The sequence below is a fragment of the Gopherus flavomarginatus genome (genome assembly GCF_025201925.1).
Source record: "Gopherus flavomarginatus isolate rGopFla2 chromosome 13 unlocalized genomic scaffold, rGopFla2.mat.asm SUPER_13_unloc_1, whole genome shotgun sequence".
In the NCBI taxonomy this organism is placed as follows: Eukaryota; Metazoa; Chordata; order Testudines; family Testudinidae; genus Gopherus; species Gopherus flavomarginatus.
This window is the reverse complement of record NW_026114609.1, coordinates 2556064-2571238: the sequence shown is the minus strand read 5'-3', so window position 1 is coordinate 2571238 and position 15175 is coordinate 2556064. Positions and strand designations below refer to the sequence as shown.

The 15175-nt window shown below is 48.9% G+C and overlaps 1 non-coding gene across 1 annotated transcript; it reads right to left on the bottom strand.

Annotated features, from left to right (window-relative positions):
- Window positions 1-6311: 6311 nt before the first annotated feature.
- On the bottom strand, window positions 6312-6385 carry TRNAT-AGU (transfer RNA threonine (anticodon AGU)). Its single transcript has one exon. It is a non-coding gene; the product is annotated as a tRNA-Thr (tRNA).
- Between the last annotated feature and the right edge of the window lie 8790 nt (window positions 6386-15175).

Here is a 15175-nt window from a genome sequence, read left to right as displayed (position 1 = left end):
CAAATCAGAATTCAATAGAGATATTTTATACTAATAACATTTTATCAAAGTATTCATTAAATGTTAATGTGCTAACTTGAGACCATGGGCGGAGACATTATGTAACCTGCTAACCATTGGCTAATATGCTTATTTTGTCTTGCTGCAAAACCTAAGCAGGGGTGCGGAACTGCCTACCCCGTCACTGTCCCCCACCCATGGAAAATCTACATATTCTGCAGTAATCAATTAATTGACAGTGCCTCTGAGCTTAATAAGCAAGGTGACACTCTGCCAGCGCTGTGTGCAATAAACTCCTCTGCTTGATCTCTACACGGTGTGATTTACGTCCTTCAGAGAACAAAGAAAGAGGTGGAGGCCAGGTGACCAGGTTGCCAGGGAAACAGAACAAAGGACAGAAGAGGGACAAAAGGACCTGGCTGAGTTGGGCTGTTGGAAGCAAGGAGTCTGCTGGTTTTGGGACTCAAGGGGAGAGCCCAGGCTCTGAGTTTTGGGTCCCATGGAGATGGACTTTGCTGAATCTTCCTACTTCCTGTGCTAACAAAGAACTTTCCCAGGCTGTATTCCAGACCACTAATAAACCTTCTGTTTTACAACGCTGGCTGAGAGTCACTGGGGATTGTGGAAGTTGAGGGTGCATGACTCCTTTGGGGGGGGCGTGTAAGGCTTTCCCAGGTGTCCTGCTAAGGTGACTCACTACAGGAAGTTCCTGGCATGGAACGGGTGCTGAAAGGTCCAAGGTCAGTCCCAGGTCGTGCTGAAGACAAGGAGATTTCCCCCAGTGACAGAGTCCCCTGGGCAGTGTCACACTGATGAGGACTCTGCCTGGGTTTGGCTCAGAGCTGTTCCAGAGCACTGAGCCTGTGTCAGCCCCCCAGCACGTGACCTGCAGGCGCCACTCTGGCAAAGCTCCCTGTCCCTGGGCTTTGGCATCACTAGCCCCTGCTTGGTGACTAGGGGTCAGTTTAGGGCAGTGATTCCCAAAATGTGGGGCATGCCTCCTAGGGGGGCACAGAGGAATGTTCATGGAGGCACCTCAAGGTTGAGCCAGCCCCCATGGAGGGAGCACCACTCAGCCCCACTCTGTCCAAGCACTTTGCCTACCCTACCCTCAGCCTGAGCCCCTAGCCCAGCTGCAACCCCCTTACCTGTGTCTGCACCCCTCTCACCAGCAAGCCACAGTCCCACTCCCAGCCCTGGTTCTCGACCGCGGCTTCCAAGGGGCCACAGCCATGGTTAAGAGGGCACAGTGTGAAAAGTTTGGGGACCGCTGGTTTAGGATGATGTCCTCAATCACTTCTATGCAGTTCAATAAAAGCTATTCCTCACCCACCTACCCCTCCATCAGGACCAACTAGGTATGTTCTGCTGCCCTTCACTCATACAGGAAGGATAATAACATTTCATTCCACTCAATCCTAAAGTGATTTGTAACCCAACACCAGCCAAAACTGGTCATTTTGGGGAAGCGGCCCCATCATGCTGCATACTTAGGCAGAGCAGGTGTGTCTATGCAAACACAGTCTGTTCCTGAAATCTTTCTCCCAGCTCCTCACTAGATGTGAGTTGGAAGCATATTCAGCCCCTGCTTCAGCTTAGTATTTAAAAACTCCATATTGTCCCTATCACTGCTGGCCTTAGATTTCTCCTCTTGTCCCTTTTTTAACAGTTCAGATGAGGTGGCCAAGTGGTTAAGATGATGGACTGCTGAATCCATTATCCTCTGCACGCATGGGTTCAAAATTAATCCTCATCACATGCATTTAGTTTTCACCCCTCCTTTATAGATAACCATCTCCCCCTTTGGTACAATAACAGACCCAACAATGTTGCTTCTTGCAAACAAAAACCTTCTCAGAAACTCAGACCACCCCCCTTGCTTTAAATTAAACGTCTAAATCCCAGATTTCTAAAAAAAAATTTCTCTAGTCCTGTATTTCTTAGTCTTTATCTCAAAAGGTAACATCCTCATCATCTCCCCCAAACACCCTGGGACCTGCCCAAATAATTAAAAGACCCCCATCCTTAGCAAGGCCACAACCGTGAACCAGAGCTACTGTCTAGGCCAAACTGTTCTGAAGGAGGCAACTCAAACATTTTCTCTCTGCTTCCCTTGGCAAGGTCTGACTGAGAAAACAAAATTCCCCAGACTGAAAATTTTCTGCTGAAAAACCAATACTAGTCTGTTTGGGGACTTTTATTTGAATGTATTATTATTATTCTCTTCTGATTTATCTCAGTTCAGTGTTTGTCCTCCAGATGTGTTTACAGCTATTGAGTTGTGGGGGAGAGAGGCCAATTCATAATGTCTCTACCCCCCTTTTCATAGTTTCTTCCAGCTTGCTAGGAAATACCTTTGCAACGACGTGAGTCAAGCAGTGTCCATTGTTGCTGGGCTATCTCGGAGAAGTCTGCATTGTACACAGTTCCTGGGATAGTCCTTGGGAGTGTGGATACCTTCAATGGGCCAGCAGCGAGTCTGGCTCCTCCATTGTCACATCTGAAAGGCTGGTGGGGGGCATTTCCCAACCTCATAACGTATTTCAGTAATGCACACAGAGCAAAACTTCATAACTTCCCAACCAATGCGAGCACACACAATCCAACAAGATATTAATGTTCAACAGATCAAGACTTTTGAAATGATACCTCACAAGGCAGACTTTGTACAAACCATGTTACCATTATATGAGAGTGGTGAATATGGGGCTACCAGGGTGCTGCTTTGAGCACAGCGTGCCACACCTGGGCTTCCATTGCAATGGAGACGTACCCTTAGAGTCCATCCCTCCTGGGATAAATATGGCAGCATGGTTGGCCTGGGTCATCTGACTTGGGCTCATGGAGCTAAAGCTGAGAGGCTAAAAACTGTGGTGCAGATATTTGTGTTCAGACTGAAGCCTGGGTTCAGAAACCCTCACCCCTCTGAGGGGTCTCAGAGGTTGGGCTCAAGTGCCTATATCTGCACTGTAATTTTATAGTCTTGCACAGCCCAAGTCCCATAAGCCTGAGTCAGCTGACCTGGGCTTTGAGACAGGTGCCCTGGGTGTTTTAATCACAGTGTAGACATAACGTTAGGCTACGTCTCCAGCGCAATGAAACACCCATAGTTGGTCTATGTCACATTAATCAGGATCATGCAGCTAGGTCTGGAGTAAAGTTGCAGTGCACATGTCTGGGCTCAGACTCAGTACCCTGCTCTAGGAGCCCAGAAGGTTGGGAGGGAGTTTAGCAAGTGGAAATGGTAAAACTGCAGTGATGTATTACTCTGGACTTAATGGTATTTCTCCATTGGTCTGTCTGCATTGGGGTAGGGACAATAGCACATCCTGCTGCATTTGTTATTTCAAAGGGTGGTTTAGGATTTTCATTCTCAGACACTGGGAACAAAGTAGGTCTCAACCCTGGGTGTAAACTAAATGAGCCGCTCACAGATTTTGGGAGCCACAATGGGCATTTGGTGTGAGAGCTCAGACCTGCCCCTGCCCCTGCCCCAGAGGGTGGGGGTCATCCTTGAGGGGACTGGACCATTGACCTATCAGCTCTTAACATCTAAACTTTCAGGAACTCTATTATCAGTGCCTGTGAATGTAATTTAAAACATAAGAAAAACCATACTGGGTTCGACCAAAGGTCCATCTAGCTCTGAATCTTGTCTTCTGACAGTAGCCAATGCCAGGTGCCCCAAAAGCCACTCCCCAAGGCACCACTGGGAGTCGAACCCAGGATTGCCTGGTTTAGGAAAGAAGGGCTTTAGCCAGCTAAGGAAGGAAATGTGAATTTTGTCTGAATGGGCCACTGACAAAAGCATCCCAGACAGAAAAGCAACAGGCTAAAAAGAAACCTAGCAGCTGTTGAAGTAGTTCAATTGGGTGAGTGCTAAGCTAAAGGTCTGTGGTTCAATGCCAAGCTCTGGCAGGCTCTTCTTTCTCCCTTTGTGCAGGGCTGGGCTGTTTTCTGACAGTGCAGCAGTTCCTTTAACTGCCACAAACCCCTCATTTCAGGCTATGCAGCAAGAAAAGACAGCATGGGCTTCTGCACTGAGCTGCCGACCTGCCCTTTCATTCTTCGCTTGTTCTTCCTCAGCAAGGGGAAGAAAAAGAAGCTTTCCTTCAAGCAAGGTTCAGAAGGGTGACGTCAGGATGACTTCCTGAGCACCAGCTCCAGTCCTCTGCTCTGCCAGCTGAGCTATTGGAGGGCTGCCACCACACGCTCTACGTTTCCCCATCAGTGTGTGCCAGGGTGAGCACAAGCTAAGCAGACAGAGTTTCTGTAGCGTAGTGGTTATCACATGTGCCCAATACACAAAAGATCCCTGGTTCAGAAACAGGCTGGCTTCCTTTTCTCAGATCCCCTTGCTGTCCAGGAAGGCGCTCCTCCTTCTGCTATTGACCTGTCCCTGAGATAACTCCAACCCCTGCATGACAGAGGGTGCTGATGTAAATGGAGAAAACACCTTGGTGTCAGTCTGGAGAACCTAGAGCACTTAGGTGTGTCACCTTTTGGAGGTTTGTGGCTTGGCCTCCTCTCCCCTTGGAGGTTGGCCTATAGACTGATGGCTTTAGAGGTGGGGGCTGGGCTGGCTGTGAGCAACTGGGATCCAGGAAACCCCCACCTGCCCTTCTGAGGGCCGAACCTATGGAGGTGTGGTTCACTTCTGGGAGATAGAACCCTTTACCTGCCTCTTGGCATCCCAGAGATGGCTACTTGTAGGTCAGGAGAAGTGGAGTTTTAGGGGGAAGGAAAAGAAGCAATAGTGAGGCTGAGTGGGCTCCTTTCTGGCTGAGATTGTGGGCTGCGGGGGGTCTGGCAGTTGCCTGTAAGCCATAAGTGGACTTGGTGCAGTGAAAACTGCTGCTTCATTCTGGCCGGCCTGGGGGCGCCACTGATGACTTGGAAGTGGGAGCAGAGGGCTGGCTGTGTGCAAATGGGATCCAGGAAGCCCCAGCCTGCCTCACCAGGGTCCGAGTCTTCTTCTCTCCTGCCATGGGGAGCCCGGTCTTAAGCCTGTCCAGCATGTGCTGCAGCTCAAGAATTAAGCCTTCCTGTGGGGCCTGTGCTGGAGCTGACCATGGACCACTATGCGGTACTGCTGGGGGAAATCACAACTGCAAATAATTCTGGCCACAAGATCAAGCCGTTGGGTCGAATGGGGCAAGCTGGAGGCCTGGAGACTTAGTCCGCAGGGCTAGCAGGTCAAGCCGTTTTCCCGCATGTGGGGGAGGCAGCCGCTGTGGTTCGCCCTTCCTGCAGTATAATCCAGGGGTGCAAGGCTGCAGAGCTGGGGGGAATTGGCGGAGGCTCTCTATCATTAGTTTTATGAGTGGCTGGGAGAAGCATTCATGTAACTCAGTTGGATGTGCCCCGACCTGTGGATGTCTGTGTAAGTGAAATATGTGCCAGAGGTTTGCAGCCTGTCACAGCATCACAGTGTGAGAGGGAACCCAGGCGGTGGGACACAGGGCTCAGGGGTCCCTCTGTTCAGGTTTCATCCTGTAGATCTCATCACAGATTTTCAACTACCACAGTGGATGTTCACTGAGACAGAGAGAGAGATGCCAAATGGTGATCTCCAGGACCTGCGGACATCAAACGATAAGGAATTCTGCACACAGAGAGGACCCTGCTAGTGGAAAATGCCTTTGAAAAGCCCCTTCTGTCACCAGCTGTGGTCCTACAGTGCTCAATGCTCTGTGTTGTGGCCTCAAGAGCCATGGATGCAAGTTGAGTTACGATGACCTTTTCCTTGTCCCCACGTTTCTTAGGTGCCTCCTTCTGACACTTGTCAGAAAAAAACGACCAGTTTCTTTTGGAAGCATCTGCACTGCAAGGCAAAGGCAGTTCTCTCTGCTTCCTCGAAAGATTGACCAAAAGGTGGGAAGAGCAGACACATTTGGCAAGGCACCACTGGGTGCTACATCTCTAACCTCCACTTTACCTGGCAGGTGCCTTGGCCAGCTTAGCCACGGTGCCACTCTCTGGGACTTTTCTCTCAGCAGCTCCATTTCTCATCAGTGACAATCAAAAGGAAGGTGACATGGCCTCTGTGTGTGGACATCCCCAGCGAACCCCAAGGACGTGTGGCACAGGCTCTCGTGTTGCAGCAATTGCAGTTGAAGCAATCGCCAGGCTAATGCCAGTCACAGCAGCCTTTTCATCAACTCCAGGCTTGTGATTTGATTCTTTCCAATGCTTCTCTCCCAAGAAGCCTTTTCCTTAGCAAGCAGTTACTTGGATACCAAGGGAGGTCTCTTCTGTTTCCTAGAAAAACACAGGAAAATGTGAGCAGAGGAGACAAAAGTCATACAACAAGGAACCACTGGGACTTGAACCCAGGATCTCCTGTTTACTAGACAGGGGCTTTAGCCAGCTAAGCCATAGTGCCTGCCTCAAGAAAGTGTTTACAACTGTTCCATTTGATGGTGCAGGACAACACCTGCAAATTCCAAAGTACAGACCTTCCCCATTTCCCTCAAGCCTTGTAGACTTTGAGGTGTCTGGCTCTCTGTGCACAGAAAGCCACAGCTGAGTTGACAGAGGGCTTCTAACATGTGCTTCTCCCACCAGCCACTGTGATCATATACTGGTTAGTGATCTGTGTTTCAGTCACAGCAATCTTGGCTCACTTCTGAGTCATGGTAACCTTTCCTTCAGCTCTAGACTTCTCATTTGCCACTTTCCAAGTGTGGTGGGGTGACTGCCCCAAACAATCAGGAAAAAAATTAAGGCAGCCTTGCAGAGGCGGTGCAGAACCCAGCCAGTCAGGAAAGGGCTTATTGGGAGAGCCAATCAGGAGAAGGCTTGCTGGAGTAGCCCATATATAAAGGGCTGCTCAGCACAGCAAGTTAGTCACTCCTTGGAGTTTGAGGAGGGAGGATTTGCTGCCTGAAGGAAGGAGAAGGAGAAGGAGAAGGAGGGGTACCATGATCAGAGTAGTGCTGGGTGGGTAAGGGGAGCATGAGTGACCTCCTGGCTGATTACTGCCAGACTGAGGCCCTTATACAAAGGTGGAGGAAGGTGCTAGGTCTGTGGGGAAGTGGTCCAGGGAAACAGATGGTGGGGGTTGGAGGTGCACCCCTTTTGCCTCAGTCGCCACTGACACAGGTGGCTACACCCTGGACTGCAGCTGGCCACTGAGGCAAGTGTCTGGGTGAAGGACAGCTGCCCCCTGGAAGTGGGGAGAGAACTGAGTGGGGCACAGCCAGAGGGCTCTGTCCATAAGAGGACATTGAAGTCCTGAGAGTGACATGGGTCCTAATGATAGAACAGATGGCAGCCAGATGCCACTGGATGAAGGTGCACTGGTGGAGCAGACCTAATTGGCAGGACGGCCAACAGGAGGCACTGCAGTGGCGAGACATGCCCCCTGGCACCAAGACTCAGCTGCAAGGAAGGCTCTCTCTGTCTTGAACCACCACTTAGAAGGATTCTGATGACAGGTCTTTTCTTTCTTATGAAGAGATACGAAAAAGGAGCCAAAAGACACATTAGGTTCAGCAAGGAAGAACTGTCAGGCCAAGCCAAGATTTCCTGATTACTAGGAAGGGTCTTCAATCAGCTCTTCCCAAAGACCACTATCCAGAGGCCTTTTAACAGTTACTGCAGATGTTCACCACAAAAGAGACAAAGAGATGCCAAAATAGAGTTCTCCACTGCCTGCAGCCATCAAGCTACCAGGAGTTCTGTGCACAGAGAGGCCCTTGCTGGTGAAAAAAGGCTTTGGTAGAGACTCTTCTGACTCCAGCCGTGATCATATAGCGTTTAGCACTCTGTGTTGTGGCTTCAGCATCCACAGATGCAAGTTCAATTAGGAGATCTTTTTCTTGTCTCCACATTTGCCTAGTGACTCCTTTCAACACTTGTCACCAAAAAGACCTGTTTCTTTTGCAAGCAATGTACAGCTAGGCAAAGGCAGTCTTCTCCATTTCCTCAAAAGATCACCAAGCTGTGGGGAGAGGAGGCACATTCAGCCAGGCACCACTGTGTGCTGGATGCTGAATCTCCTCTTTATTCAGCAGCTGTCTGTGAAGGAGATAAATCTACACCGTGTAGAGGTCAATAAAAGGAGAGTCACCTTCCTTATTAGGCTCAGAGACACTGTCAATCAATTGATTACAATAGAATACATAGGTTTTTCATGGGTGGGGGAAAGTGACAGGGTAGGCAGTTCCACACCCCGAGATAGGTTTTGCAGCAAGACAAGATAGCACGTTAGCCAGTGGCTAGCAGGTTACATAATGTCTCCGCCTATAGTCTCAAGTTAGCAGGTTAACATTTACTGAATACTTTGATAAAATGTTATTAGTATAAAATATCTATGTTGAATTCTGATTTGAGGTCCATAGAAATGGAGCAACTCTTTTTCATGGTCCAACAGGTACATTCGTAGGTGTTAAAGCAAAGAAACAGTGAAAGTATATGGCAATAAAGATTGTTTTCTGTCTGTCTAAAGGCAAGGCATTGGTCCCTTGGAAGGGAGGTGGAAGGATGCCATATTTTACACTGACATGCCAACTTTTCATAAATTCAAGGTTGGATGTGTGGGAAGAACATCTCCCTACAGAATAATCAAACACAATAGGAACAGGGATTCTTTGTTCAATCTGCAACTTTGCATAAGACATTACTTAGTTCTTAGCTCCAACTCCTGGCAATTTGCTGACCAGGCCTATCTTAGCAAGCAAGGCTTTCCGTTTACCCCAGCTTTCACTTAGCTGATCACTATTTGCTAGGCCTCTGCTCCCTTGACCATATTCTGGACTTTGGGTCTGGAAAAGAGCTGGCACAATCCATAGACCAGGTTGTTATATAAACTGCACATGGATTTTAACCCTTCACACCCAGTAATGGCAAAGTTTTTGGTTCAGGTTTGTAGCAGTGATGGAATAAACTGCATGTTCAGATCAAGTCTCTGGAGTCCATCCACAGCTGGGATGGGTCATTCAGTGCTTTGTAGGGAGCTTCAGTCTGTAGCAAAGTCCATCCAGAGGTATGAAGCAGGATTGAAGACAAGATGGAGACGAGGCATCAGCCTTTTATAGTCTTTTGCAATGTGGTCTTTGCTTTCTTTGTCCCAAGGACACTCTATCCAGCACGTGGCATAGAAAAAAACCTTAAAGTTCTGTCCATAGGCAGGTCCCTGCATATCTTGCCTTCTCTCAATGGGTCAGTTGCATAACTTGTGGTCCTTAATGAGCCATCAAGCAGGCTAGGCAGAACTGACACCAGCTTGTCTGGCTGGGGTGTTCCCGGGAAGCGTAGCACAAGTTTGAAATATGGGCAGCATAGAGCCAATATTCATAACGTCAACAACAAAAATGATACACATGTAGAGATAGCATCATTATAATCAGCCAATCAGAACCTCTCCATAAACCCCTTACACGACAACCTTTCTACAATATTGGCTGCAAATATAGAACAGTGGTCACAACGGTGATCTATAGAGTTACAGATTATGTCAATAACATCACAGGAGGTGACACAGCATCAGTGAGACTGATACTGAAATATTGCCTCCAGTTTCGGTGTCCTCATTTGAAAAAGATGTTGTGAAATTGGAGCTGGGGCAGCAAAGAGCCACCAAATGTTCTGAGGGCTGGAGAAAAATGCCTTCTAGTGAGCTATTGAAAGAGCTCAACCTATTAAGCTTATCAAAAGAAGATTGAAAGGTGACTTCATTGAAGTGCCTTAATGGAGAGAAAAGATTGGCTATTTAAGGGCTCTTTAATCTAGCAGAGAAAAGCATAACAAGACCCAGTGGCTGGAAGGTGAAAAGAGACAAATTCATATTACACTTAAGGCACAAATAAGCAACAGGGAGGATGATTCGCAACAGGGAGGATGATTCACCACAGGAACAAGCTACCAAGGAAAGTGGTGGATTCACCATCTCCTGATGTCATTCAATGAAGACTAGATGCCTTTGTGTAATGTGTTTGCCCCAAAAGTAGCTATTGTGTCATACAGGAGGCCTGTGATATGCAGGGGGTCAGATTAGATGCTCTAATGGTCTCTTCAGGGCATAAAGTTGACTAATTTCTGAAAAACTGAGTGTAGCGCTGGGAGCAGCGTCTGATGTATTACTGTCTAGCCGCCTTGCTTCCGAGAATGAACGTTCTTTGAGTGGGGTGATCCACAGGGAGTGGCTCAAACCTCCAAAGTTCCTGGCCAGGGGCAGGACATTAGCACAGCAAGGGAGGGATGTAGCAGTGACATCACAAAGGCCTTTTGCAGGACCTCAGACTATTGGTCAAAGGTGGTGGGGAAGTGGTGACCTCACAGAAAGATGCTGACATCAGTCAGGCAGGACAGGGGCGAAGGGCCAGGGAAACCTCAGAGACCCCTGTGGCTTTGCTTCAGCAAGTCTCCTTCTCCAGGTCTCTCTTTGAGGACTGAGAAAGTATTTGGGTTCAGGTACGTGAGCACCAGGAGGAACCTCTTTCCAGTTTTCTCCTTCCCTTTTCCTGATTTTACTAGAAAACAGCCATCCCTGTTTGGAAGGTAAGAGCCTCCTTGAGGTTTGAAACCTGTTAGTCTGATCCATCTGGTGACAGATGAATTCTAGGCATGGAAAACACGAGCTTAAGGCAGCAGAATTTTATTCTTCACCTGGGATTTTATCCCTTAGAATCACTGGGGACATTAGGGTTTGTCCGTTTTGTTTCACCTTTTCCTCCATCCCTCCCTCCCTCCTTTCTCTTCTTCTCTTGCTTCTACTGTCCCCTCGGGGGTGTGTGTGGGTGTGGGTGTAGGTGTGTGTGTGGGTGGGTGGCGGGGGAGTGCTCGGCAGCTCCCACTATGGGAGGTCCACCCAAAAATGTGGGGCTGAAATAGTGCTTGGGCAGTGATCCCCACCAGTGACCTGGCTATCCTTTGGGCTCTTTAGTGAGAACTTTCAGCCTCTCATCCTCAGTCTCTACCCTGATTGGCTGAGCTGAGGGTTATTGACAGGGAGGAGACTCAGGTTCTTGTTGTTCTCTTTGAAGACCAAGTAAATAAGTCATAACCACTTATATGTTTGATGAATATTGCTGCTTCTCTGCATTAATGGTCTCTGAGCAGTTCACGATTCTCTCTAACATTGCAGTTCTCCTCAAATACTTGCTGAATAATTACTGTGCACTGTTGTTGATCTGCAGCTCATCTGAAAGCACTTTATTCAGGTCATTCAATGTCTGAAATTCAAGATCCGATGGTTAGTTTGAACATCAGGGCTCTTGGGTCCTACTCCCAACTCTGCCACTGGTTGGCTGTGTGACCTAAGACAAGTCAATTCTCCTTTCTCAGCCTTAGCTTCTCCCTCTTTCAAGTAGGGATAATAATGATCTGCTCCTACCTACCTTACGGTATGAGGAGGCAGGACTGGCTCTAGGTTTTTTGCTGCCCCAAGCAAAAAAAAAATTGTCTGTCCCCCCATCCCCCTGGTGCCCGAGCCCTGGGCTCACCTCACACCCCCTGCCTCCACAGCTCTGGGCCTCCTCCCACCCCCATCCCCCTGCTGCCCCACCCCTGGGCTCTACCCCCTGACCCTCACCCCCCTGCTGTCCCAGCCCTGGGCTCTCCTCCCCACACCCGCACTCCCTGACAAGCCAGCCCTGGGCTCTTGCACACACACACCCCAAGCTGCCCCAGCTCTGGGATCTCCCCTCACCAGTGCTCCCCCACCCACACACCCCCTGCTGCCCCAGTCCTGGGCTATGCCCCCTTCACCTGGACCCCCTGCTGCCCCAGCCCTGGGCTCCTCCCCCCACCTGCACCCTCCTTCTGCCCCAGCCCGGGGTCACTGGTAACTTGCTCCCAGAGTGGGTCATTCAGCAGGAATTTTGGATGTGCACAGAGCACAGGATTGGTTCCAACATGGTTACAGAGCTGCAGTAAAGTGAAACAATTTTCAGCTTGTGTGATTGGAAGATATTTGGATGCATATTGTAAGACTGTCCTCCATAAATGAAGAAAAGTTGAGGTGCCTTTATTATTCTTTCTTCCACTCTTTGTTTCTATGGGGAATTTGCCAATGCAATATCATTGTCTTTCATTTAAACAAACAAAAAGGCAATGGCTGTTGAAAATAGCAATTCCAGTCCTAAAAGCCTCTGGGAAGCATTTCTTGCTCAATTTTATCCTACTTTTTCTACAGGAAATTACAGTGGATCAGTACATTTGTTTTGGGAGAAATAAAGTACCAGCTGCCCAAACTGAGCTTGAGCACTCCTGAATTTTGAGGTGTTCAAATCTGGAAGGCAGGTGCTAGATTCCCTTTCTGAATATTAGCTCAATCTGGAAAGGAAAAGTCAATTTCTGCTTCCATGGCTCAGAAGTGGAAATCCTCCTGCGTGCCTGGTACTGTATCTAAAGCTGCCCAGGTCCAGTAGAGCCTCCCCTCTCTTACTTTTCATTTTAAATTCTAGTGGGACCCACATACCTCCCTTGCTAGGCTTCAGATAGAGAGGGGCACTGTCCATTTAGTCCCCCCAATTCCTTCTTTGGGGGCTGCAAGGTGAGGTCACACCAGTGTCCCTAAGCCAGTCTGGGGATGTCTTCTGAAGGGGGTATATGGACCAAAGCCTTCTACTCCTTGGGCACATTTGTTCCCCATTCACAGTGCCACCCCGCTCTAGCAGTGAGCTCTCCATTCACAGCAAGCTGCAGCATGAGCTTTCAGCTACCATACTCCCTTCTCCTCCCTTCCCTGTTGATAGCACCCAAGGGAATGCTGGGAAATGTAGTTCTTTCCCTGATCCAGGGCTGACTCTATATGCAGGGAGCTAACCAAGGAACTACAGCTCCCAAGGCCTCCTGTTGGTTCTCAGCTCCCAGGCTTCAGAGTAACAGCCCTGTCAGTCTGTATCTGCAAAGAACAGGAGTAGTTGTGGCACCTTAGAGCCTAACAAATTTATTTCAGCATGAGCTTTCCTGAGCTACAGCTCACTTCTTCGGATGCATAGAATGGAACACACAGACAGGAGATATTTATACATACAGAGAACATGAAAAGGTGGAAGTATGCATACCAACAGGAAGAGTCTAATCAATTGAGATGAGCTATCATCAGCAGGAGAAAAACAAAAACCTTTTGAAGTGATAATTAAGATGACCTATAGAAGGTGTGAGGAGAACTTAACCTAGGGAAATAGATTCAATTAGTGTAATGACCCAACCGTTCCCAGTCTCTGTTTAAGCCTGAGTTAATTGTATCTAATTTGCATATTAATTCCAGTTCAGCAGTCTCTCTTTGGAGTCTGTTTTTGAAGTTTTTTTGTTGCAAAATTGCCACCTTCAAGTCTGTCAGTGAGTGGTTAGAGAGGTTGAAGTGTTGTCCCACTGGTTTTTGAATGTTATGATTCCTGATGTCAGATTTGTGTCCATTTATTCTTTTGCCTAGAGACTGTCCAGTTTGGCCAATGTACATGGCAGAGGGGCATTGCTGGCACATGATGGCATATATCACTTTGGTAGATGTGCAGGTGAACGAGCCCCTGATGGCGTGGCTGATGTGGTTAGATCCTATGATGGTGTCACTTGAATAGATATGTGAACAGAGCTGGCATTGGGCTTTGTTGCAAGGATAGGTTCCTGGGTTAGTGTTTATGTTGTATGGTGTGCGGTTGCTGGTGAGTATTTGCTTCAGGCTGGGAGGCTGTCTATAAGCGAGGACTGGCCGGTCTCCCAAGATCTGTGAGAGTGAGGGATCATCTTTCAGGATAGGTTGTAGATCTTTGATGATGTGCTGGAGAGGTTTCAGTTAGGGGCTGTAGGTGATGGCTAGCGGCGTTCTGTTATTTTCTTTGCTGGGCCTGTCCTGTAGTAGGTGGCTTCTGGGCACTCTTCTGGCTCTGTCAATCTGTTTTTTCACTTCAGCAGGTGGGTATTGTAGTTTTAAGAACGCTTGATAGAGATCTTGTTGGTATTTCTCTCTGTCTGAGGGATTGGAGCAAATACGGTTGTATCTTGGAGCTTGGCTGTAGACAATGGATCGTGTGGTGTGTCCTGGATGGAAGCTGGAGGCATGTAGGTAAGTATAGTGGTCGGTAGGTTTCCAGTATAGGGTGGTGTTTATGTGACCATCGCTTATTAGCACAGTAGTGTCTAGGAAATGGACCGCTTGTGTGGATTGGTCTAGGCTGAGGTTGATGGTGGGATGGAAATTGTTAAAATCACGGTGCAATTCCTCAAGGGCTTCTTTTCCATTAGTCCAGATGATGAAGATGTCATCAATGTAGCACAAGTAGAGGCACTCAGGCAGCGGCACAGGAGGCGGCGAACAGAGCGGCTAACAGGGGAGTTTCAGTGGGAGTGCTGTTGGAGGAGCAGGTTTTTGTGGTTTTTGTAGTTTGTGGTGTTTGTGTGTGAGTGAGTGTGTGTGCAGGCTGCTAGGGGCTGTGTGCTGAGAGCGAGGCTGAGCCCTGAGTTGGGGGCGGGGCTTACCTGATTAGGGGTCCTATATAAGGAGCCAGGCACTCAGGCAGCGGCACAGGAGGCGGCGAACAGAGCGGCTAACAGGGGAGTTTCAGTGGGAGTGCTGTTGGAGGAGCAGGTTTTTGTGGTTTTTGTAGTTTGTGGTGGTTGTGTGTGAGTGAGTGTGTGTGCAGGCTGCTAGGGGCTGTGTGCTGAGAGCGAGGCTGAGCCCTGAGTTGGGGGCGGGGCTTACCTGATTAGGGGTCCTATATAAGGAGCCAGGCACTCAGGCAGCGGCACAGGAGGCGGCGAACAGAGCGGCTAACAGGGGAGTTTCAGTGGGAGTGCTGTTGGAGGAGCAGGTTTTTGTGGTTTTTGTAGTTTGTGGTGGTTGTGTGTGAGTGAGTGTGTGTGCAGGCTGCTAGGGGCTGTGTGCTGAGAGCGAGGCTGAGCCCTGAGTTGGGGGCGGGGCTTACCTGATTAGGGGTCCTATATAAGGAGCCAGGCACTCAGGCAGCGGCACAGGAGGCGGCGAACAGAGCGGCTAACAGGGGAGTTTCAGTGGGAGTGCTGTTGGAGGAGCAGGTTTTTGTGGTTTTTGTAGTTTGTGGTGTTTGTGTGTGAGTGAGTGTGTGTGCAGGCTGCTAGGGGCTGTGTGCTGAGAGCGAGGCTGAGCCCTGAGTTGGGGGCGGGGCTTACCTGATTAGGGGTCCTATATAAGGAGCCAGGCACTCAGGCAGCGGCACAGGAGGCGGCGAACAGAGCGGCTAACAGGGGA